Here is a 27,193-nt window from a genome sequence, read left to right as displayed (position 1 = left end):
GGCATCGATCCTCCGTTGCCGGGCCGCTCTAGCCAGCTCCTTCCTCCTTGTTGGTTTGGAAGGAGCATCTATATGAAGAAAGAAAGACATAGTCTGTAACTAATGCTCTTTAAGATTAACTCAATCATTCAGCAGAAATTTGTGTTGCAGTACAACTAGCAACTTGCAAGCGCATTACATAACTATTGAGGCCAGTATCTATCTAACCTCCCACTTCTTCATCCTTGCTCTAACATTAGTGGGAGTTTAAGGAACAAATTCTACGAGCACTATGGACTTCCATTGGAGTCGACTATGAAAGTACACCAGTCTTATTCTTCTTCTTGTCTCTTGTTTAGGAAAATTGGTACGTTATCTTCTGCAAGCCGGCATAATGCCAGCGCAGTGAACTTGCACCCGAGAAAAAGAGACGCACGCCATGATGAGTGACCTAGACTTGTGTTACTGTACCGGTCCAGTACATGCAGGTGGTGAAGCTCTTACTTTTCTATTACGGGTGGCACTGAGAATACTCTGTTACAAGGGCTACTGCTTAATTAATTTAACTTTCACCCTACAGTGCAAATGAGTACTAGAAATGGAAAAATGAAGAAGATAAATAATCTGATTATCTATCACTTCACATGGGATGTTTTTGCTTACATATGGGATGACTTTAGGTGCTTTGCTTTTTATTGAGTGACCAGTGATACATCCACACATGAATGACTGAGTACTACTAAACTTATTAAGAGAGGTAGGGAGTGGCCACCGTAATAACCGGATCTATGCTGTGCTTGCAATACAAACTACTGCTACTATTGATGGTAGTATTTGGACAAAATTACAACTTCTTTTCCTTGCCTTTCCTACACTGGAACGGACGTGCGGGTGCAGTGTTACATGCTCTTCAAAGTTACACTTAGTTCATCCACTGACTGTCTACTCTCTCTAGATCATGGGTACTCACAATCTTTCTCTCAGGGGCTAAATTTACAGTGTAGTTTGTGGCCGAGGGCCGCACTGGTGGGGGCGGAGTCAGAGGGGGCGGGGCTAAAGCAAAACGAAAACTTGTGACCATGAGGTTGCACACAGGTCCCTGCAGCAGATGCCTTCATCCACTGAGCCACCAGACCCAGCATTTACATACATCTCTCTCCCCCCTGCTCTCCCTCCTGCCCTCCCTCTCCATCTCTCTCTCCCTCCTGCCCTCCCTCTCCCTCCCCCTCTGTCATCTCACTGTGTGTGTGTCTGTCTGTGTCAGCCTTCAGCCCGGGCTGAGACAGCTTCCTTAACGCGCACACACAGACAGCCACACCAAAGTAATTAACAGGTCTTTAAAAGTCCATTAATGTATTATTGAGGCTTTGTTTGTTGTAGCGCCCCTGCATCTCCATCCTGACAATCACTGCTTGCCCGGCCCCACAGAGCAGAGGCTTTGTTCTATTTCACCTCTTTGTGGCCCTGCATCTCCACTCTGCTCTGTGGGGGCCGGGGGAGCAGTGATTGTCTGCAAGGTCTGCGCACCGCCAAGGAAGGCTTGTCGGGCCGCCACCGGCCCGCAGGCCGTACTACGAGTACCCCTACTCTAGATACACATATGCTATCTAAGAGTCAGATAGTAGCATGATCCAGGTATATGGACACATACAGTTTCTGTGTCACCCACCCAGGCTGTTGTCCTTCCACCAATCATTCACCCAGCCATGCATCTCATATTCTTTCCTTCCCAGCCACGTCTTCAATCTCAATAAGTAAGGAATATATAAGAGCTTACCTCTGCCCGCCACCACCACCGTCTCAACTCTCACAGCCGGCACTGGAACCGCCGCCTCCTCCCCTGAAGAATTGCCCTCCGCCTCCGTGTCGAGCACCACCACCTCCGCGTTGGCCCCGCCACCAGATGTTCCACCTACAAAGTACATTTAAGAATGTTAGAATAAACCACTCACTAGTATTTGGTCTAGGAATGAAGACATGTGAATACAATGTAATTTGTGACTGTGTACTCTAAAGTAAAAAAAATGTCCCTTTTTCCAGGGAAGGGTGTTGTCTTGCTGCACTTTTTGGCACAACTGATGAAGGCTGGCTTTTTAACACGCACCATTTTTCTCCACACAGACAGAAGATGGACTTCTAACAACAAGATCAAGTTGAAACAAGGTGAGAGCTCGGCTCGACCACAAGAAATGTCTTCAATTAATCGTCAGCACTAACCACTTTTCCATTCTCAGTTAAACGTTTAGTTTTTTTATTATGACTTCATTTTAATAAATGTGTTTACTTTTAATAAAGCTTTTAAACTTAAATAGACTCTGTGTTTTTTGGTCCAGACTAGAGTGACTGAGCGAAAGGTTTTGCAATTTTTGCAAGCATGAGTCCGTGCCTCTGACACTTCTTGGCTCTGACTCCGAGTCCGTACTCTTGAGCTACGTTGGATAATGATGATTGGGGATCAATCATCAATGAATTCGGGAGCTAAATGACTGTGCCACACTATGTAGTCAGTCAGTAAGGACATTGGGGGTTCAAAGTCTGTTATCACAGAGGTATGTGGAAACTCTAACAGCGCCTATTATAATTGATAAGCAATGCACTATTTATTGTCCATCAATCAATCAATCAGTGACACTTCTATAGCGCGCTACATACCCGTAGGGTCTCAAGGCGCTGGGGGAGGAGGGGTGCCGCTACTGCTCGAACAGCCAGGTCTTCAGCTTCTTCCTGAAGGAGAGGTGGTCTTGGGTCAGGCGCAGGTCGGTCGGGAGGGAGTTCCAGGTCTTGGCGGCCAGGTAGGAGAAGGACCTTCCTCCTGTAGTCGCTCTTCGGATGCGGAGGACGGCGGCGAGGGCGTGGTTGGCTGATCGGAGGTGGCGTTTGGGAGCGTAGAAGTTGATCCGGCTGTTGAGGTAGCTCGGGCCTTGGTCGTGTAGGGCTTTGTGTGCGTGGGTGAGGAGGCGGAAGGTGATTCTTTTGTTGACGGGGAGCCAGTGAAGGTCTCTCAGATGTGCGGTGATGTGGCTGGTTCGTGGGATGTCGAGGATGAGTCTGGCTGAGGCGTTCTGGATCCGCTGGAGTCTCTTCTGGAGCTTGGCGGTGGTACCGGCGTAGAGGGCGTTGCCGTAGTCCAGTCGGCTGGTGACGAGGGCCTGGGTGACGGTCTTCCTGGTCTCGGTGGGGATCCACCGGAAGATCTTCCGTAGCATGCGTAGGATGTTGAAGCACGCCGAGGAGACGTTGTTGACTTGCCTGGTCATGGAGAGGGAGGAGTCCAGGATGAAGCCCAGGTTGCGTGCATGGTCTGTCGGTTTGGGTGCGGTGCCCAGGGCGGGAGGCCACCAGGAGTCGTCCCAGGCGGAGGGTGAAGAGCCCAGGATGAGGACCTCCGTCTTGTCAGAGTTCAGTTTCAGGCGGCTGGTCGTCATCCACTCGGCTACCTCTTTCATCCCTTCGTGCAGGTTGGCTCTGGCGAAGGCGGGGTCGTTGGTCAGGGAGAGGATCAGCTGGGTGTCGTCGGCGTAGGAGATTATGCTGAGGTTGTGTTTGCGTACGATGGCCGCGAGGGGGCTCATGTAGACGTTGAAGAGGGTGGGGCTCAGAGATGATCCTTGAGGGACGCCGCAGATGTTCTGTATCTGCAGAAGAATTGTCCCCTCAACAGTAGTGGTATGGATTGTCCTCCTATCCAAACCAAAAGGTAGTATCTTATTCTTTCTTGGTGGTCATTCACATTTTATAGTTGGGAATTTTCAAAGCAGATAGAACACTTCAAAAGACATTATGGACAATCCCAGAGGACTGCACTGCACTAAGTTGATAGAGCTATTGCTGACTAGAATGGGAGTTTCGCCAACCGTGCAATCTTAGTTAGCTACACAGACAGACTAATAGGAATAATCTAGTAATACCACAGGGAGTCATAGTAGAGGCAGGATGAGAATTTAGATACAGTCTACAAGAAGATCAAAGACGATTTTGAAAAAATCAAATGAGGAACGCTAGGAAAAATAGGTACTAGTCTAAAATGAAAACTTACTGGGGCCAGCAAAGGAGCCCTCGCCTGCCCGATCCTGGCCCTGTTCAACAGCATCCGCCGCCTGCTGCTCCTGTGTCCCCTCGCCCCTGGGGGGAGCTGACGTACAACATGAAAGAAAGAACAGAAAACATGGATGATTGTTGCTTGTCAATGTCAACCAAATCAAACATTTCAAAACAACAATAACAAAATATTTCCGCGAAATTATATTGATTAGGGTTAGTTTTCATTGATTTGCGGACCTGCGACTTCGAAAGTCACGTAACTCACTAAACAAAGTACTGAAAGGTTCACCTAGGACTGGCAGGCAGCAGTCCGCAGGCAAGACGCAAAGTGACAGACAAACTCCATTGTGATTTCAGTCAGATCAGTGACAACCCTAACAGTTGCCTGCTACATAACCAGTCATTTAAATAGTCAAACTATCAATCCACCGCCACTATTTTTCTTATTGTCAGGGGTACAAAGGAAGGGGCAGATTTAAGCCACTTGCGGCTCTTTTGCTCCGTTCTTGCGTGACTTTTGTGACGCAGCAGCTAAATAAAAGTGGCGCCATGGTGCGGCGTATAATATTATAACAACGTGACGCATTTGGGAGATGCATCCCGTTATAAAGCCCTGCGCCATCAGGGGGCGTTCCGGCGCAAGGGAGGGCATTCCTGCTCTGGAACACATCCTAAAAGTGGCTGAGGGAAATCTACAAAATTTCAATCAGTCACCTTTAGGGCAATGATGCGTCACACAAACCCTGCACCTGCTTGAAGCAGACGTACGGCTTGACCCAGCATTAGGGAGATAGGGTACCCCAGAGCATTGCTGGAGCTGCGCCATTGTTGCGACGCAACTCCAGCAGTAAAGCTTCGGTGACGTTTTGGGCCCATGGTGCGCCGCATTGCAAATACGGCGCACCATGTTTGGTGGTGGTAGCGGGCCGCACAATTACTGGCGCATCCCTGCTACTTTGCAGGGATGCGACGGTAATTGCAATTCTGCCCCTTAGGGGCATACTTACTTACGCGTTCTGGCGCATCTCCAGAGATGCGCCAGATCAAATGCGTCACGCAAAACTACCCTTGCGGCACGGCAGATGCGCCTCATTTACAATGCGGCGCACCCTGGCGCAAGGGTAGGCACTTGCGTGACGCATCTCGTCACGTAAGAGCGGCGCATCGCTGGAGTTACGTCGCCAACGCAATGCAACTCCAGTAATGCTCAGGGCCACCCAATACTTAACATGCTGTGTCAGTCCTTACGCCTGCTTCAAGCAGGCATAAGGAATTGAATTGACGTAGCAGCGTCGCAGAAGTGCCTGCGTTAAATCTTGTAGATTTCACGCAGGCACTTTTGAGAGGCGCACAGCCGCAGGACCGCCCACCCTGCGTACTAGGAACGCACCCATTGTGGCGCAGGCCCATGGCTTTATAACGTGACGCATCTCCCTAGATGCGTCACGCTGTAAATGACTCGCAGGGATGCGCCACGTTTACGCCGCTGTTGCGTCACGCAAGGCAACGTAAACGTGGCGCAAGGGGCTTGTAAATGTAATCTGCCCCCTAGTGTCTAGCATTACGCAGTTCTGTAAAGTACACTCATACATAATTGTTACTCAGGCCAATGAGACCACAAAATAGAAAACAAATAAGCATAGTAGCAACGCCACTGAGAAGGAGAGCAGTGCACCTGAAATGCACAGAAGATTTTGAAATATAATTAAAAATACAATGTAATCGTCAGCAGCATTATTGGCTTGCTCCATGTAAAAAACAAATATTTGCAATACAACAACACAGAGCAGGAGAAAACATAGTAGTGAGTGATGAAATAGCTACTACTACTCACCAAGCCCGGGGATCTCCAAGCCTAGCTGGTCCAGCAGGTCTCGCTCCCTGTCCAGGACATCCGTCCAGCGGTGGGTGACCTGGCTGTAGGTGCGCTGGACCCCGGAGAGTTGGGACATGGCCCAGCACACCTTCTGCCACCGCTTCCGGCGCTCCCGGATGTTGTAGCCGGCCGCGATCCTGCCGCCTCCCGCGATGGTCCTGGGCAGGTGGCGCTGGACGAAGTAGACCAGCGCGCCCACTTCCTCCAGGCTGAAGATCTCCTGTCGTGTCACCTGCTCCCCCCTCAATCGCCCGCATGCTGTCCTGGCACGGGGTCCAGGACTCCTCCTCCCCGCCGCCGCTGCGTCCCTCAAGTGCCTGGGCAGCTTCACGGCGCCTGGCTTCACCATGGTCTGGGCAGGTAAGGTAGGAAGTAGAACATTAAGAAGGAATAGGATAGGGAAGAAGAAAAGAAAAGAGTTTAAAAAGTAGTTTAAAAGTGAACAAAAATAGCAGAAAAGACAAACATATACAGCTAGGAAAAGAGAGGGATAGATAAGAAGCAAAATCGTTAGAAAAAAAACTGAAAACAAGCAAAGGATGGCAAAGATAGCAAGAGGATAAACACCATGCCCAGACACAGAAAATGAATGAAAAACAAGATGGCCGCCCGTTCAAGAGCGCGAAAGTAAGTTCGCACGCAATTTTCCTCGCGATCTCGTGCGAACTTGTACTCGCAATGCGCTTACCTCGCGAGATTATACATAGCGGGCGGAAACGGAAATACGTCACGCAAACAAAATGGCCGCGCCCGTACTCGACCTTGGGGTAAATTCGCGTGTTGCGCTGCAAGCGGCTCGCGAATACTGCAAAAAAACTCGCGAAAAAACACGCTGCAAAAAAATATAAAGCTCATTCGCACGAATTGGCGGCTTCCGCGGTCGGTTTCTCACGACGCTGAGCCTCGCAAATAGCGCGAAATTACCGAAAAACGATTTCTGCAAAAGCAAAACAAATGAGCAAAGATAGCAAGAGGATAAACACCATGCCCAGACACAGGAAAGCAATGTTTAGTAACCATCGCATGCAGCATGCCGCGCGCTTCACACATACAGCATGCCCCACTTACCGGGCGGGGTGGGTTCCGTGGGACTTCTCTCTGTGGAGTGCGCTCCTTCACACGGGCTGCAACACGCGGGGCTCCCTCAGCTCAGAGGAGCCCCGGGCCACTGCCGCGCGCTCCATCTCTGCCCTTGTCCCAGGCAAGGTTGGCAACGCACATGATCAGTACCTAAGCGTGTGTGCACGAGTAGCTATTGTGCCACGCGCTTTCAGTTTCCCTCCCCGCTCGCTTGTTTAAATACCATAAATACCTACTTGACTAAAATCTTTCCTAGGCGATTGGCCCTGGGCCAATACCATTCATGTTTACTATATATGTACAATGTCCTTGGCTAAGGATAATATTTAAAGCAAAATATGCACGGGGCGGGAACAGTAATCCGGCTCTGCAGCTGAATGTCCGCATTGCTAAAAATATTCGCTCCGAATGCTATAAACAAATGTGCTTGTAACTTTTGTGGCAAAAGGCTCGAGTGCGCGAGCGGTTCCCATGACTTCGGCAGGCGACCTCTGACCTCCGCGAGGCAATGGCCGCATCCTAGTCCGTCCGGAGCACCGAGGGTGGAACGTGGCGAGCAGTGCACATGGCAACGACACCTAAGCCGGACTTCTCTTTCGGGAGGTATGAAAGTGTATTTTATATGACACATAATCTGTAAGCAAGGGAACAATAAAGAACAGATTTATCAACCCTTTGTGCCTGCGTGATTCCCAAAGGGGGTGCACACCTGCACAAAGTTTTGCTTTGAGATTTACTTTCCAGTTGCCTATAGGGTTGCCACTTGTATAACAAGCATTTGCAAGCTGGCTCAGGGTCATTATTTAATGCTGGCCAACATATAAAAAGCCAGCAACATCAAAGCCTCTACCTGCAGAACTATAGATCTGGCAATATGGAGCCGCAGCCTACTACGAAACTGACAACTGTGTCACCTTGTGCATCTTCGCAGCCATCACACTGCAGGGCCACCTTGTGCATACATACAAACCTAGTCAGAAAAGGGGGTGGTGATGAACAGAGTGTCTGAATTAAGCAGACCACTCTTACCCAGTCCAAAGATCAGGGCTTGATCCATCACCGTTATTTATCTCACTGCACCATCCCAGCTCAGAACCTGGCTACATGCAAATTAGTCTGTCCCTGGCCCAGTGCATGAGGGGGAACAGGGCAGACCAAACTACCAAGCCAATTCTTATACTGGGAAGGAAACAAGCTTCCGGGGACCGGTTTCTGGCATTACAGCCAACTTCGGCCCGGCTTGCTTGAATCCTGATGGTGCAATGAAAATCGCCATCAGTTCGAGTATATTGATGTGCATCTTCCTTTGCTGTAGTGTCCATAGTCCCTGCACCGTGTATTGGAGTACATGCGCTCCCCATCCCTGGAGAGAAGCGTCCGTTGTCAGGATAATCTGTGGCACAGGCTCTTGAAACGGTCGGCCCTTGCAAAGGTTTTGTGGATTCCACCAATGCAGAGAGTTGTATGCCCGACCGCTCACCAACACTAGGTCTTTCAACTGCCCGTGAGCCTGAGTCCACTGACGTGCTAAGCACTCCTGAAGCGGACGCATATGTAGTCTCGCGTGTGGGACTATGGAGATGCAGGAGGCCATCATGCCTATCAACTGCATGAACACCCTCGCTGGAAGCGAGTGTTGAGGTCTAAATTGTTGGATCAGAGATTGAATGCTGTTGACTCTCACTAAATTTGGCTGTGCAGTGGCCGCCAGAGTGTTTATGGTAGCACCCAGATACTGCCGTATGTGGGCGGGTTGGAGATGGGATTTTGGGTAATTCAGTGAGAACCCCAGATCGTGCAGAAGGTGAATGGTGTGGGACACATGGGCGGCGCACTGCTGGGCCGACTTCGCTTGAATGAGCCAGTCGTCCAGATAGGGGTAGACGTGGATGTTTTGACGTCTCAGGTGCGCCGCCACAGTCGCCAGGCACTTTGTGAAAACCCTGGGCGCCGTGGTGACCCCAAAAGGCAAAACCTTGAACTGGTAGTGCTGGTTTTGGATGGTGAACCTGAGGTATTTTCTGTGTGAAGGATGCAGTGGAATGTGGAAGTACGCATCCTTCAGGTCCAGAGTTGCTAGGAAGTCCCCTTGCCGAAGCAGTGGGAGAACCTGCTGCAGCGTGAGCATATGGAAATGTTCTGACAGAATGTAAAAATTGAGCGGTCTGAGGTCTAAGATGGGCCTGAGGGATCCGTCCTTCTTCGGAATCAGAAAGTACAGGGAGTAAACTCCCGTACCTCTTTCCTGCAGGGGCACGAGCTCGATTGCCCCTTTTTGCAGCATGACGTTGACTTCTTGCTGCAACAAGTGCAAGTGCTCGCCGGACATAGGACGGTTCTTTGGGGGTATGGTGGGTGGAGTGGATGTGAGCTCCAGACAATAACCGTATTGGATAAGAGATCTGACCCACCTGTCCGTGGTGATGGACTTCCACATGGGCAGGAACTGCTGGAGTCTCCCCCCGACCGGTGTTGCGTGGTCGGGGGGCAGTGACAAGGCGTCACTGTTTGTTGGCGGTGGAGGACCTGGAGCTGTTATTTCCACGTCCTCTGCCTTTGACGTTGTTGCCACGGTATCCACCCGACCCTTGTTGGTATTGGAAGGTTGGGTGTTGCTCTTGTAGAATTGCGTCGACTGTGATAGTTGACCCCTTGAGGTGCCTCTATTATTGGAGCGACGAAAAGAACCACCCCGAAACTGCTGGGACTGCAAGGCACCCATAGACTTTGCAGTGTCGGTGTCCTTTTTCATCTTCTCGAGGGTGGTATCAACCTCTGGGCCAAAGAGGTGGTCTGGGTTGACCGTCTGGTTCAAAATGGTAGTTTGAATGTCTGGTTTGAAACCGGATATCCTTAGCCATGCATGTCTACGAAGTAGAACGCTAGTGTTAATTGCTCTCGAGGCGGTGTCAGCCACGTCCAGAGCGCACTTAATTGAAGCATTGGTGATAAGCTTCCCCTCCTGTATTAACATTTCTGCTGCTTCCTTATATTGAGCGGGTAAGTGCTGTAGAAGGGTCTCTAGAGTATCATAGTGTGCCCTGTCATAACGCGCCAGTAGCGCCTGTGTGTTGGATATGCGCCATATGTTGGCTGCCTGCGCAGCCACCCTTTTCCCCGAAGCCTCAAATACTTTTGATTCCTTGTCTGGGGAGGAGCATCACCCGTAGTTTGTGAGTTGGCTCGTTTGCGTGCATTGGAGACAGCCAGGGAATCCAGAGGCAACTGGCCCTTGATATAAGTAGGATCAGTGGGCGCTGCCTTGTACTTCTTGTCGATACGTGGGTTGATGACTCTTGCTCGGGTGGGCTCCTTGAAGACTTCAGCCGCATGTTTCAACACCCCTTTTAGCATTGGCAAAGTTTTTACAGTTTTTTCAGAGACTGAAAAGGTGTCAAAAAGGAAGTCGACGTCCACTGGGTCAGCATGGAGATCGATGTCGTGATTGGCTGCCGCCCTTTCAATGAGGGCATTGAAAGCTGCAGAGTCCTCTGTTGGGGAAGTCTTGGCTGAAAAAAGCTGAGGCTCCTGCCCTGAATGCGGGTCCCCAGGATCGCCACCAGCAGACCATGGTTCAGTCACATCCTCTGGGTCTGAGTAGACTGGATAGGTATACTCATCCTCATCGTTGCCGTCACCCTCCTCTACATGGGAATGAGAGGGTGAAAGTTCATGTGCCTGTGCTGATACAGGCTCCATAGAGGCAGAGGCACCAGCAGAGTCCATCTTTTTCTTGAGTGGAATTTGGTAATGCTCCAATTGTGGTTCAGGGGTGATCTTTCTCTTAAGGAGAGAGAGCTTGCCCGTGTTGGCGTCGATGATCACTTCTTGACGCTCCTCTTCTGCCAGCGGTTGTTGCCGTGGGCTTGGGACCACTAACGATGGCTTTGGCGTCGAAGATACTTTCACGAGCACTCCGGCCCCAGGTTTCCCGTTATAAAGCCCTGCGCCATCAGGGGGCGTTCCGGCGCAAGGGAGGGCATTCCTGCTCTGGAACACATCCTAAAAGTGGCTGAGGGAAATCTACAAAATTTCAATCAGTCACCTTTAGGACAATGATGCGTCACACAAACCCTGCACCTGCTTGAAGCAGACGTACGGCTTGACCCAGCATTGGGGAGATAGGGTACCCCAGAGCATTGCTGGAGCTGCGCCATTGTTGCGACGCAACTCCAGCAGTAAAGCTTCGGTGACGTTTTGGGCCCATGGTGCGCCGCATTGCAAATACGGCGCACCATGTTTGGTGGTGGTAGCGGGCCGCACAATTACTGGCGCATCCCTGCTACTTTGCAGGGATGCGACGGTAATTGCAATTCTGCCCCTTAGGGGCATACTTACTTACGCATTCTGGCGCATCTCCAGAGATGCGCCAGATCAAATGCGTCACGCAAAACTACCCTTGCGGCACGGCAGATGCGCCTCATTTACAATGCGGCACACCCTGGCGCAAGGGTAGGCACTTGCGTGACGCATCTCGTCACGTAAGAGCGGCGCATCGCTGGAGTCACGTCGCCAACGCAATGCAACTCCAGTAATGCTCAGGGCCACCCAATACTTAACATGCTGTGTCAGTCCTTACGCCTGCTTCAAGCAGGCATAAGGAATTGAATTGACGTAGCAGCGTCGCAGAAGTGCCTGCGTTAAATCTTGTAGATTCCACGCAGGAACTTTTGAGAGGCGCACTGCCGCAGGACCGCCCACCCTGCGTACTAGGAACGCACCCATTGTGGCGCAGGCCCATGGCTTTATAACATGACGCATCTCCCTAGATGCGTCACGCTGTAAATGACTCCCAGGGATGCGCCACGTTTACGCCGCTGTTGCGTCACGCAAGGCAACGTAAACGTGGCGCAAGGGGCTTGTAAATGTAATCTGCCCCCTAGTGTCTAGCATTACGCAGTTCTGTAAAGTACACTCATACATAATTGTTACTCAGGCCAATGAGACCACAAAATAGAAAACAAATAAGCATAGTAGCAACGCCACTGAGAAGGAGAGCAGTGCACCTGAAATGCACAGAAGATTTTGAAATATAATTAAAAATACAATGTAATCGTCAGCAGCATTATTGGCTTGCTCCATGTAAAAAACAAATATTTGCAATACAACAACACAGGGCAGGAGAAAACATAGTAGTGAGTGATGAAATAGCTACTACTACTCACCAAGCCCGGGGATCTCCAAGCCTAGCTGGTCCAGCAGGTCTCGCTCCCTGTCCAGGACGTCCGTCCAGCAGTGGGTGACCTGGCTGTAGGTGCGCTGGACCCCGGAGAGTTGGGACATGGCCCAGCACACCTTCTGCCACCGCTTCCGGCGCTCCCGGATGTTGTAGCCGGCCGCGATTCTGCCGCCTCCCGCGATGGTCCTGGGCAGGTGGCGCTGGACGAAGTAGACCAGCGTGCCCACTTCCTCCGGGCTGAAGATCTCCCGTTGTGTCACCTGCTCCCCCCTCAATCGCCTGCATGCTGTCCTGGCACGGGGTCCAGGACTCCTCCTCCCCGCCGCCGCTGCGTCCCTTAAGTGCCTGGGCAGCTTCACGGCGCCTGGCTTCACCATGGTCTGGGCAGGTAAGGTAGGAAGTAGAACATTAAGAAGGAATAGGATAGGGAAGAAGAAAAGAGTTTAAAAAGTAGTTTAAAAGTGAACAAAAATAGCAGAAAAGACAAACATATACAGCTAGGAAAAGAGAGGGATAGATAAGAAGCAAAATCGTTAGAAAAAAAACTGAAAACAAACAAAGGATGGCAAAGATAGCAAGAGGATAAACACCATGCCCAGACACAGAAAATGAATGAAAAACAAGATGGCCGCCCGTTCAAGAGCGCGAAAGTAAGTTCGCACGCAATTTTCCTCGCGATCTCGTGCGAACTTGTACTCGCAATGCGCTTACCTCGCGAGATTATACATAGCGGGCGGAAACGGAAATACGTCACGCAAACAAAATGGCCGCGCCCGTACTCGACCTTGGGGTAAATTCGCGTGTTGCGCTGCAAGCGGCTCGCGAATACTGCAAAAAAACTCGCGAAAAAACACGCTGCAAAAAAATATAAAGCTCATTCGCACGAATTGGCGGCTTCCGCGGTCGGTTTCTCACGACGCCGAGCCTCGCAAATAGCGCGAAATTACCGAAAAACGATTTCTGCAAAAGCAAAACAAATGAGCAAAGATAGCAAGAGGATAAACACCATGCCCAGACACAGGAAAGCAATGTTTAGTAACCATCGCATGCAGCATGCCGCGCGCTTCACACATACAGCATGCCCCACTTACCGGGCGGGGTGGGTTCCGTGGGACTTCTCTCTGTGGAGTGCGCTCCTTCACACGGGCTGCAACACGCGGGGCTCCCTCAGCTCAGAGGAGCCCCGGGCCACTGCCGCGCGCTCCATCTCTGCCCATGTCCCAGGCAAGGTTGGCAGCGCACATGATCAGTACCTAAGCGTGTGTGCACGAGTAGCTATTGTGCCACGCGCTTTCAGTTTCCCTCCCCGCTCGCTTGTTTAAATACCATAAATACCTACTTGACTAAAATCTTTCCTAGGCGATTGGCCCTGGGCCAATACCATTCATGTTTACTATATATGTACAATGTCCTTGGCTAAGGATAATATTTAAAGCAAAATATGCACGGGGCGGGAACAGTAATCCGGCTCTGCAGCTGAATGTCCGCATTGCTAAAAATATTCGCTCCGAATGCTATAAACAAATGTGCTTGTAACTTTTGTGGCAAAAGGCTCGAGTGCGCGAGCGGTTCCCATGACTTCGGCAGGCGACCTCTGACCTCTGCGAGGCAATGGCCGCATCCTAGTCCGTCCGGAGCACCGAGGGTGGAACGTGGCGAGCAGTGCACTTGGCAACGACACCTAAGCCGGACTTCTCTTTCGGGAGGTATGAAAGTGTATTTTATATGACACATAATCTGTAAGCAAGGGAACAATAAAGAACAGATTTATCAACCCTTTGTGCCTGCGTGATTCCCAAAGGGGGTGCACACCTGCACAAAGTTTTGCTTTGAGATTTACTTTCCAGTTGCCTATAGGGTTGCCACTTGTATAACAAGCATTTGCAAGCTGGCTCAGGGTCATTATTTAATGCTGGCCAACATATAAAAAGCCAGCAACATCAAAGCCTCTACCTGCAGAACTATAGATCTGGCAATATGGAGCCGCAGCCTACTACGAAACTGACAACTGTGTCACCTTGTGCATCTTCGCAGCCATCACACTGCAGGGCCACCTTGTGCATACATACAAACCTAGTCAGAAAAGGGGGTGGTGATGAACAGAGTGTCTGAATTAAGCAGACCACTCTTACCCAGTCCAAAGATCAGGGCTTGATCCATCACCGTTATTTATCTCACTGCACCATCCCAGCTCAGAACCTGGCTACATGCAAATTAGTCTGTCCCTGGCCCAGTGCATGAGGGGAACAGGGCAGACCAAACTACCAAGCCAATTCTTATACTGGGAAGGAAACAAGCTTCCGGGGACCGGTTTCTGGCATTACAGCCAACTTCGGCCCGGCTTGCTTGAATCCTGATGGTGCAATGAAGATCGCCATCAGTTCGAGTATATTGATGTGCATCTTCCTTTGCTGTAGTGTCCATAGTCCCTGCACCGTGTATTGGAGTACATGCGCTCCCCATCCCTGGAGAGAAGCGTCCGTTGTCAGGATAATCTGTGGCACAGGCTCTTGAAACGGTCGGCCCTTGCAAAGGTTTTGTGGATTCCACCAATGCAGAGAGTTGTATGCCCGACCGCTCACCAACACTAGGTCTTTCAACTGCCCGTGAGCCTGAGTCCACTGACGTGCTAAGCACTCCTGAAGCGGACGCATATGTAGTCTCGCGTGTGGGACTATGGAGATGCAGGAGGCCATCATGCCTATCAACTGCATGAACACCCTCGCTGGAAGCGAGTGTTGAGGTCTAAATTGTTGGATCAGAGATTGAATGCTGTTGACTCTCACTGAATTTGGCTGTGCAGTGGCCGCCAGAGTGTTTATGGTAGCACCCAGATACTGCCGTATGTGGGCGGGTTGGAGATGGGATTTTGGGTAATTCAGTGAGAACCCCAGATCGTGCAGAAGGTGAATGGTGTGGGACACGTGGGCGGCGCACTGCTGGGCCGACTTCGCTTGAATGAGCCAGTCGTCCAGATAGGGGTAGACGTGGATGTTTTGACGTCTCAGATGCGCCGCCACAGTCGCCAGGCACTTTGTGAAAACCCTGGGCGCCGTGGTGACCCCAAAAGGCAAAACCTTGAACTGGTAGTGCTGGTTTTGGATGGTGAACCTGAGGTATTTTCTGTGTGAAGGATGCAGTGGAATGTGGAAGTACGCATCCTTCAGGTCCAGAGTTGCTAGGAAGTAGTGGGAGAACCTGCTGCAGCGTGAGCATATGGAAATGTTCTGACAGAATGTAAAAATTGAGCGGTCTGAGGTCTAAGATGGGCCTGAGGGATCCGTCCTTCTTCGGAATCAGAAAGTACAGGGAGTAAACTCCCGTACCTCTTTCCTGCAGGGGCACGAGCTCGATTGCCCCTTTTTGCAGCATGACGTTGACTTCTTGCTGCAACAAGTGCAAGTGCTCGCCGGACATAGGACGGTTCTTTGGGGGTATGGTGGGTGGAGTGGATGTGAGCTCCAGACAATAACCGTATTGGATAAGAGATCTGACCCACCTGTCCGTGGTGATGGACTTCCACATGGGCAGGAACTGCTGGAGTCTCCCCCCGACCGGTGTTGCGTGGTCGGGGGCAGTGACAAGGCGTCACTGTTTGTTGGCGGTGGAGGACCTGGAGCTGTTATTTCCACGTCCTCTGCCTTTGACGTTGTTGCCACGGTATCCACCCCGACCCTTGTTGGTATAGGAAGGTTGGGTGTTGCTCTTGTAGAATTGCGTCGACTGTGATAGTTGACCCCTTGAGGTGCCTCTATTATTGGAGCGACGAAAAGAACCACCCCGAAACTGCTGGGACTGCAAGGCACCCATAGACTTTGCAGTGTCGGTGTCCTTTTTCATCTTCTCGAGGGTGGTATCAACCTCTGGGCCAAAGATGTGGTCTGGGTTGACCGTCTGGTTCAAAATGGTAGTTTGAATGTCTGGTTTGAAACCGGATATCCTTAGCCATGCATGTCTACGAAGTAGAACGCTAGTGTTAATTGCTCTCGAGGCGGTGTCAGCCACGTCCAGAGCGCACTTAATTGAAGCATTGGTGATAAGCTTCCCCTCCTGTATCAACATTTCTGCTGCTTCCTTATATTGAGCGGGTAAGTGCTGTAGAAGGGTCTCTAGTGTGGTAAATAAAGATTTACCTATGCGGAATTTCTATGCGGTAAAGTTCAATACAATAGCTCAATCCAAAATGAGAGGCAGAGTCCGTGGTATCTGAGTTTATAAGGGTTTTATTCCATGTAATGGAATGGTTCGAACCAGGTATCGTGTTCCATCACCACGAAGGTTCAGGAAGGGATAGACAATGCTTTATTAACAGTGTACAATATATATAGTCAATGCATATAATGGTGATAGAATACAGAAGGCGTAACAGCTGAGAGAAACGAGATAAGAACACATGTACGTAACAGAAGGCGTGCACGAGGGCGTACACGGAGGTGTGTGCTAGAAACGTCACAGGAAAGTGTCACAAGTGGGTGGATTCATAGAGAAATCCTGCAGTGTCAGCAGAAATATATGGCAGGATGCGCGCGCAGGCAACATGACGTGTGATTGACGTGGAACTGTCGTGGAACTGGAGGGTGAAGGGGTCTTGACATTTAGTTCCGAAAGGGGAGACAAAAGTCTGGCGTGTCAGAACAACCTAATCCCAATCATATCTGATATCTAGTGTTTGAGGAACTGTATTATCTAGAAGGAAAGGTCTCTCGGGCAGAGGCTATTCTATACTGACTGTTAGTGCGTGCATAAGCGTCTACGTGTCTGCGTGTAATGCGAGGGGCCATGGGCCTACCATGGTAACAGGAGCAGTGAATTACTTGCATGGAGACAGAAAAGGCCGGGCCCTTTGCTCTGCAGCTGGGGGGATGTTTACCTAAATCACTAGACAGGAATGTATTTTCGAGGAGCGGAGCAGATAACTTGAAGGTTGAATACAGTCTTGGCAGGCAAGCAGGCCGAGCCAGGCACCGCTCGCCGCGCAGGAAATAAGGCAGGGGTCATGGATACAGATCCAGGCTGCAGCTTTCAGAGGCAGAAGGCAGAAAGGGCTCGATGGCAGAAATCAGGGCCTAGCTCGCCAGAGCCAGGAAAACGTGAAAGTGCACCATGTAAAGACGGTGGCAAGGCATACTTAGGAACGGAATAATCGAACCATTCATGGTGGATCTGAAAGAGGACATGTTAACGTTGGACGCAAATGTATTTGCGTCTTCATAGCTGGTCATGGAGGGAAATTACATGTACTTGAAGCACGCACATGGAGCCGTTGGGGTCTACGTTAGGGGACACAATTGACCATAAAATTCAAATTACCTCATTCCCTCCTTGTCCCCTACGGACCCTTCATGATATATCGATCTTCATTAGTCTATCTATTTGTTCATGTAACACCATTTGCTCTTCCTTTTTCAGGCGGGATTTAGAACGTGGACTTGGATGAGGAATACATGATGTGGCGCACAAGCCGCAAATCGCTGGCCCACACTGTATACATAGGCAACAACTGAATACTATGAGAAGGGCTACTCCGAGGAAGGATAGGACTTTCCATCCCCAGGCCGATAACACGCTCCAGAACCAACCGGACCATGTCCAGGTGCCTGGATTCTGGTGTATCTGACTTGCAATCTTATGGAGACGCGTTATAGCTCTATATACTGACGGTGCGTTTTCTGGAATGAAAACACAGCAACTCGATCCGATGACTCTACAAGCTCCGCCCCTATCGGCCAGGATGACGTCAAGAACAAGACGATTTTGAAGGACAACAAGTCTCATAGCAGACTGTTCCTCTGTTAAGTTGCCTAGGGCGGAAGTAGTTTCATTCACTACTGCTTCGAGGGTTCTGGTCAAGTGACGTATTGATTTGCTATTGAAGACAGCTCCTAAATAGGGAAAGAAACCTTTATTGAAATCTGTGTATCGTTCCCATGCCGTTTCAGTATAGTCGACAATCGGGAGTTCTCTCCTGGGTCTATTAGGCACTAGACGGGAGTTCTTATGATAATCAGGTGGAGCTAGAAAAACAGGTGGCAGAAGGAATGCAATGTAACATGTCCCATCCCAATCTAGTGGCAAACGTATATAGGCTGTCAGACCACAAATGAAATAGGAATGGCGGGTAGCCTTGAATGTAGACTTGCCTTTATCACTGAATTCGATCACAGTATTACATTCACTATGACCTAGGTGTACTGAACCATTCTTTCTGACACATAATTCACCTTTAACTGGTAACACTGACATAGAGGGTAAGTCTGGTCTGGTATCGGCTTGGACATTTAGAATCATGAGGTTAAGTGTATAATTACCTAATCCATATACTTCGTTTTCTAGATCGGTCCCTGTCCTTTGTGGAAGACCCTCCTTGTTAGGGTAACATGCTTTATGCATAACTACGTTCAGATTTCCCCAGACCCAGTTGCCCTGATAAATTATGGAATCAGAATCTAAAGAATTTATCAAGCTAAACCATGCACCACAGGAACCATTGTGTGTAAACGGGTACGGAAAGAGGGGCAGAACTCCCTTGTATTTCTGATAGGGGGGGAGTCGGCCACATATCCAACAATTTGTAGTGTTGCTGGTCTGATGAGAATGATGTAACATACTAATGAAGGTATTGTTGCGCAGCGCAAGTCGGTATGACAACTCGTGAGGGGGCAATTCACTGAAAGTATGCTCGACAGTGTCATTTGAGGAAGAATGTGCACGTGTAAAAATAGGAAGGTACATGTGTAGCAATAAACCTGCAGCAATAATCATAAGACTCAGAAAAGACATAATCAATAATGCAACAATGCAATAACTGCGGAGAGATTTACAATATTTCTTTTTCTTGATCTGTTTCTGTCTATCTCTCTCTCTATTGGGATCTAACTTATACATGTCAGGAACCTGTCTAACCGCTTCACCTAGGGGAGGACTTAAACAATTAAACTGTCTGACTTGCTAGATCTCAACTTTAGCTTATACTCCTCCTGAGGAGTTTTCTCTGCCAGGGGGAGTTTAGCATCAGTCACTGGAATGGGGCCGGGCTGGGAGTCTATGTTTGGCGGCAGTCCATGACATTTTTTTATGTGGCTGGAGTGGAGCCACCCTTTGCGGCCCTCCACCTTCACTGCGGTCCTCGTGGTCAACAGAACAAGCTTCGGCTCCTGCCAGCGGGGCTCCAGCGGACTCTTCCGATCAAAGTTCCTGATAAAGACAAGGTCCCCCGGAATGATCTCGTGTGGCTTCACCTCGGTGTTGTCGGGAAAGGCTGCAGCAACCTGTGAACGACAAGATTGTAGTGCAGACATCAAGGAGGCAAGGTAATCTGTCAGCATATTACAGTCAACATCTGTGATCTTACGAGGCAGAGGCGTCCCCCACATATTCGGTGGTCTGCCAAAGACCACCTCGTACGGGGATAGCCCTGTTCTTGAGTGCGCTACCATTCTCATGTAAAAGAGTGCAACTGGCAATGCGACTATCCAGTCCACGCCTTTCTCGGCACAAATCTTGGCAAGGTGTGTTTTCAGGGTCTGATTGTGTCTCTCTACGAGACCTGCGGCTTCGGGATGTCGGACACAATGGAACTTCCACTGATATCCTAGCAGGAGTGATACCTGCTTCATAAGTTCGGACGAGAAGGACTGACCGTTATCTGAGTACACGACACGGGGCAAACCATACCGTGGGAAGAATTCACGTACCAGCTGCTTGGCAGTGGTCGGAGCAGTGTAATCTGGGACTGGATATGCTTCTGTCCATCGGGAAAGTGCACATACAACTACGAGGACGTACTTGAATCCTCGACAACGTTCCATCTGGATATAATCCATCTGGAGGACTTCAAAAGGGTAATCGGGAGCATGAAATCCACCTTGCTCTACGGGAATGCCTTTACCTGGGTTGAACTGACAACAGATCATGCAAGTACGCACTTTCTGTTTTGCTGCTGCTCGTAAATGCTTATTGAACCAAAGGTTTTGAATACTGTCTAGCATGGCTTTTTCTCCTAAATGTGCAGGACTATGTGCTGTATTAATGATAACTTGAACCATAGAGTCGGGGAGAAACCATGTGGCTTTTCCCTTCGTCATCCATCCCTGTTCTGTCTGGATCCCTCCTATTTCAGTCCATTTCTTGATTTCGTCTGGTGTAGCATGTGTCTGTATGTCAATTACATCTAGGGCGGGATCCCTGACTGTCATGCAATGTGTCGGTGTCGGGACTATTGTCTTTGTCATATCAGTTGTGTGAGTATGAGTCTGAGCTGTATTCTTGGCTGTTCGATCTGCCAGGTCGTTACCCTGGGAAATGGTATCTGTGACTTTCGTATGTGCTTTACACTTCATGATGGCTATGGCTGTAGGCAAATGTATTGCTTCTAACAGAGCTTGAATGAGGGGTCCGTGCTGGATTTTGGCACCGTGAGAAGTTAAGAAACCTCTCTCTTGCCAGAGAACTCCGAAGTCGTGTACAACTCCGAAGGCATAACGGGAATCTGTGTATATGTTAACTTTCTTATTCTTGGCTTGAATGCAGGCTTGGGTCAGAGCGATGAGCTCTGCTGCTTGAGCTGACAGGGTGTCAGTGCGGTGTGTTTCTATGACTTCAGTTTCTGTCGTGACTGCATATGCGGCCACTAACTCTCCTGTACTTGTTCTCATACATGAACCATCCACATAAAGTGTCAGGTCTGGATCTGGTAATGCGATATCTGTCAAGTCTTGTCTGGGTTTCGTCGTAATGGTAATGACTTCAACACAATCATGTGCCAAAGGGTCTGTCTCACTTAATGGCAAAAGTGTGGCAGGATTCAGTGTATTGCAGCGTCTGATTTCTATGTGTGGCTGAAACAATGTCAATTCATAACCTGTCAGTCGTGCTATGGTTAAGTGCTGAGTCTGTGTTCGGTTCAAAAGGACTTCCACGGAATGTGGAACTTGTACTGTCAATTGGTGTCCTAACACTATGGAATCGCTTTGTCTAATCGCTAGGGCTGTTGCTGCTACAGATTTCAAGCACGCAGGCAGAGCCTGGGCTACTGGATCTAATGTACTAGAAAAATAAGCACACAGTTTGTGTGAACCTGCTTGATCCTGGGTGAGTACTGACAATGCAGTACCTTCACGTTCTGTGACAAAAAGTGTAAAAGGCTTGCTGTAACATGGTGTCGCTAAAACGGGTGCTTGGCATAAGGCTTTCTTTAAGTCGTCAAAAGCTTGTATATGTTCCTGAGTCCAAGGAAGGACAGTCGATGTCGCTGCCTCCTGGGTTGTCAACTGTATGAGTGGCTTGGCTAGAAATGCGTACTGAGGGATCCATTGTCTACAGTAAGAAGTGAGGCCTATAAAGGCCCGTACCTCCTTTTGTGTCTTGGGTTGTGACATGTTTACAATTAACTGGATTCGGTCAGGTGTTAGCTGTCTCCCCCTCTTGGACAGCAAGTGCCCAAGGTACACCACTTGCTGAACACAGAATTGCAGCTTCGAAGGAGACACCTTGTGTCCTTTGTCAGCCAAGAAATGCAAAACCGTCAGTGATGCTTGTTCACATTCGGGTTCGCTACGGGCGGTGATCAGTAGATCATCGACGTACTGAAGTAGGGCAGTGTTGTCAGGCATGTGAATACTGTCAAGTTGTCTCTTCAATGCTTGGCTATAGATGCTGGGGCTTTCTGTGAATCCTTGAGGTGCGCGTGCAAATTTGAAGCTTCGGCCATTTAAACAGAATCCGAAGAGATATTGGCTTTCCGGATCAATGGGGACACTAAAGAAGGCGTTCTTGAGGTCAATTACAGTGAAGAACGTTGCTTCAGAATCAATAGCAGTTAATAAAGACGAAATGTCTGGGACCACAGGATATTGTGGTACAATGCATTTATTCAATTCTCGTAAATCGATAACTAATCGATAAACTGGGGGTGCATTTGGGTCTGTACGTTTAAGAATTGGAATGATGGGGGAATTACAGAGATTTGAGTCGGTTTCTACAACCACTCCTTGTGCAATGAGCTCGTCAATGATTTTCAGTAAAGCCACTACAGCATCTGGTGGTAACTTGTATTGTCGAATGCGTGGTAGTACTACTCCTGGCTTGAGTGTAACACGATATGGAGTAATGTGCATACAACCTACATCAGTGGGGCCTTGTGCCCACAAATGTGCAGGAACATTCTGTAATCGGGAATCAATATCTCTCAACACATAGTGACCCTTAAAGTCACGCAGAAACAATCTTACTCCTTCCGGAGAACAACAAATTACAGCTCCTAGAGCTTTCAGAGTCTTGATACCTAACAAGTTTTCTGGACATGATTTTGTGAGTAATAAATCTGTAGTACGTGTCAATGGACCAACTGCAAGGGGAAGTGGTTTCGATACTTCATTAACAATAGGTTTTCCTGAAAATCCAAGGGAAACATTCTGTGAGCCTGAGAGGGGTGCCCCTGGAACCTCGTCGTGACTGATTGTCGTCCTGCTTGCCCCTGTATCAATCAAAAACTTTCTATCTTTCCCTAATACCTGACTATGTACATAAGGACCCTCTTGATCTACAGGAACCTCAATAAGAGGCAAGCCAACCTCCCTCTCTAGGCTATTTCATGTGTATCGCTGGTAATCGGGATAATCAGTTTGTGCATATTGGTACATCTGCTGTGTTGCATGTTGTGTTGCGGCAATCGGTTGTGGCGGTGGTACCGCTACGATCTGTACTGTCTGTTGTGGAGCATGCATAGGCTGTATATTCTGTGGTACTTGTTGTTGGACCTGGTCTTGTCTAGGTTGACGTGGTCTCTCTTTAGTTTTGCCTGTGGAGATATTGTGTTTCAAAACTGCACAATCGTTTATATAGTGACCTGGCTGTTTACAATAGTTGCATGTCCCTTTAACAGGAGCTGCCGAATTACTGGACTGTGTCATACCCTTTTTATTACCGTCAGTTGGAACTGACCGAGCAACTAGCATTTTCATTTTTGTGTCTTTCATACGTCTTTGTTCGTGATCGTGTTCTTCCCTAATTCTATTCTGGTGGTACTGTAACATCTGTAACATTTGTGAAGGCGTATTAGCTTGCCATGTGCTCTCGACTTTCAGTACACGATTCTTAACCTGGGGCAGTGAATTCTCGACTAATTTGGATACAAAAAGATGTGGGTATGACTCACTACTTGCTTTCAGGCCGCTATTAATAATAAAACATTACTCAAATCGGGAATAAAAATCACTAGTGTCTTCATCGGGTTTCTGTTTGCAGGCTGAGATTGCATCCCAGTCCTCCTTTTTAGTTGCTAACAAACGTGGCAAAACCTGTACTAACAATCCTGGTAATGCTTTAGTTTTATCCCCAAGCCCTAAACCTGGGGTTCGAGTCGCTTCTTCATTTTCTAATGCAGCCCAATCTATCTTTTTATCTCCCACCTCCCATTCTTTTTCTTTGAGTTTCTCGTAAATATCGGCAGGCAGTAATACTTTCAATATTTTCATAATGTCAGGATAGGTGTAATCTCCCATGAGTAACATGTCTTTAATTTCACGGTGAAAACCTGCTGGGTCTTTATCATGACTAGGCACTATTTTCTTCATTTCCAATAGTTCCATTTTAGTTATGGGCGTGTACACAAACACACGTCTAAGGGTATTATCATCATTCCTGACTGGGTGCACTTCTCGTAAGGGATTCTGTCTGTCTATGTAAAACATTTTTCTTTCTGGGGGTGGAGCTGGAACAAACTGTGGATTCAGGAAAGCACTATATCGGTGTCGATGTTCTAAAATTACTTTAATTAAATCGGTACCTAGGCCTCTCCATTTATTCATGAGTAACTCTACTAGTATATCAGGTAGGGGACCTGGATCAGAATGTTGGCTTTTATACAATATAAGGAGGTGCTGTATCATGTACATACCAGCTAGTCGCTGTTCGTCTGGGGAAAGATTAAAAAATGTTTGCGCTACTGCGTCATCATTATATTTATCAGAATTGTCAGCCCATTGTACTGCTGACCTGGCTAATTCTTGTTCATCCATGGAATCGAGTACATGGTACCCCATTCGTTCTTGAAGTATTTTATCGGTAGCCTGAAACAAATGTTCAGGGGTCCTCGGGTTTGACATGGCAGCGTGAAAAAGTCTCTTGCTTTCTGGGCGTAACGTTTTATTAAAGGGTCTACCCTTTCCTACATATGCTATCATTCCTTTATCTTCTGGCTCATCCTCCTCTGAGGATTTATTCGCGTCTGATTCTGCTTCCCTTTCAGCTTTCTCTTTTGCATGGAATACTTTGCAAGCTGGCTCAGGGTCATTATTTAATGCTGGCCAACATATAAAAAGCCAGCAACATCAAAGCCTCTACCTGCAGAACTATAGACCTGGCAATATGGAGCCACAGCCTACTACGAACCTGACAACTGTGTCACCTTGTGCATCTTCGCAGCCATCACACTGCAGGGTCACCTTGTGCATACATACAAACCTGGCACTGCAGAATTAATGATGTGGAGCCATGATGTGCAGACACACAGACCTAGCCCTGGAAGCTACTACCATCATACTCATGGACCTGACACTACAGTTGCACCTTGTTAATCTCTCTAACGTGGCACTGTGCTGTCAGCTTGTACATACCAACGAACCTGACACCGCCTGGCCTCAGAGGCCATACCCACGAAATTGAAGCAGATGGGACACTGTGCAAAAACAAGGCACAGAGTGGTTTGTTTCAGTGAACCCATTGTTAAATTGTTTTTGACCAGCACATGACTTTAATGTTAAAGAGGTTATTTATTCAATAAAGACTCTGCAACAGTGTGAGGTTGAAACGCTGTTTATTTAAACTAATTGCCCTAAAGAGCGGCGAGCCGATCTGCCGTCTGTATCGGCTTTCGCGCATCTAATGCGCGATGCGCGGGCAGCCACAATATGGCCACCAGCACGTCACGTCACGGCGTGACGTGCAACAACTAGAGCGCGACCCCACATATCTCCCCTTTTTCCAAACAATGAAACTGTTAACTCACAGCCCGCCGTTCATGTCAAAGTCTCGGAACCTTGCCGGTTTCACCACCGCTCTTCCCCTCCGGGTCAGCCTCACCGTGGTTCTTCTCGTCTCCTCATGTCTCTTTCCCTCGTAGCCCCCTGGCTGACGTCATCGGCTCTCTCTTCCTGCTGTTCTCCTCTTCTCCCATCCAGCTCCACATCTGCTTGCTCCTGCTCCATGTTTCCTTCCTCCATGTCTTCTAGGTCTGCTCCACCTTGGCTCCATCGTAGAACTCTGTTGCATCTTGCCATGCGATCCTGGGACCACACGTTTCCGTCGCTTAACAGAGCCGCTCTGCCGAACACTTCCTTGACCTGCATAGGCTTACGGTACTTGCTATCTCCCTTTCTTTGTAGCGTGGCCAACTTTACTCGCACCCACTCGCCTTTTTCCAGGTCTGTCTCTTTCACGTTTTTCCGGTTGTTGTAGTGTCTCGAGTAAATGGCCTGTGCCTTTTCCAAATTGGCTTGCACCACTGCTGGGGACCACTCGCTCGTTATGGTTTTTGCCTTCCATAGGCGATTGTCCCGAGTGAATGGTTCACGACCCCTCAGAATTTGGAAGGGGCTGTATACTTTTCCTGTGGGGGTGATTCTGCATGCCCACACCATGTGCCATATCTCCCTTCCCCAGTCTTTGTTGGAGGAGATAGCTGCCTGGACCGACCCCATCACAACTTTGTTAAATCACTCTACCAGCCCATTCCCGGCCGGATGGTAGATGGACGTGTGTTTGGCTAGGATACCATTCCTCTGCATAAAGTTGCTCCATTTTCCTGACCTGAATTGGGGGCCATTGTCGCTCAGGATGGACTTGGGGATGCCCTCTCTCACAAAAGTGTCAGACAGGAACTTTATGATGGTCTCTGTATCCATCGCTTCATCTACTTTCAACTCTGGCCATTTCGAATATCTATCCATGAGGACGCACACGTATTTTTGAACTCCGTGTTCATCCAGGATCGGGCCTAGGATATCCACCGACAACTCTTCCCACGGATTCTGCGGGGGGTCAAATTTTCCTATAGCTGGGCGTAGCAGTTTGAGTGTTTTGTCTACCCCTTGGCACTGTAAGCAGTCCCTGACGTGTCTTTCGGCCCGTACATACATCCCTGGCCATCCGTAATTTTGCTTGGTCCTCAACTTCATTTTTCCTATTCCCAAATGTCCTTCGTGGAGCATGCTTAGTAACTTGGGGATGATGTTTGCCGGGGGGATGACCTTCTCTCCCCTGTACACGAACACTCCTTGGTCGTCCATCGACAACTCCTCCCTGATCTCGTAGTATGGTTTGAGGTACTCACTTGTCTGTCTTTTGTCTGGCCATTCCTTTTGTGATGTATAGTTTCACTTCCTTTATGGTCTGGTCTTCATCATACGCTTCCTTCCACTCCTAATTTCCGATTACTCTTTCATGGTCTTCTGTGAGTGCTACCAATTCTTCCATCCCTGCTTGGTCTTCCTCGCTCTGTTCCTTGGCCGCCGCCCTACTTAAGTAGTCTGCTACTCTGTTCCTGCTGCCTGGGATGTACTCTACATCGTATCTGAATTCTAGCAGTTTTAGGGTAATTTTCGAGATCCTGGGCGTGGCACTGGCATGTCCGCTGGATGTTAGTACTTTCAGTAAGGGCTTATGATCTGTTCTCAACTGGAACCGTGTGCCTGAATCTTGTCATTGCCCATACGACTGCCAGCATCTCTTTTTCTATCACGCTGTATTTCTTTTAAGTTTCACTCAGTGTGCGGAATGCAACGCTAAGTGTCTCCATCCTTCCTTGCACTCGGTCTTGCATCAATACCGCACCCAACCCCTTGTCGCTGGCATCGGTGGTGAGCAGTCTTTCCCTGGGGGTCGTATCCTTGGAGTGGTACTGCTCCTACTACCTCCCTTTTGATGACTTCAAATTCACTTTGTGCCTCCTCCGTCCAGCGGAACTCAGTACTGTCTCTCGTCAGCTGCCTCATGTGATGTGTCTTGGTGGCGAAGTGCTGCACGAACTTGCTGTAGTATTT

Source organism: Lissotriton vulgaris, chromosome 9, assembly GCF_964263255.1.
Source record: "Lissotriton vulgaris chromosome 9, aLisVul1.2, whole genome shotgun sequence".
Taxonomy (NCBI): domain Eukaryota; kingdom Metazoa; phylum Chordata; class Amphibia; order Caudata; family Salamandridae; genus Lissotriton; species Lissotriton vulgaris.
Note: the sequence above shows the minus strand (reverse complement) of the source record.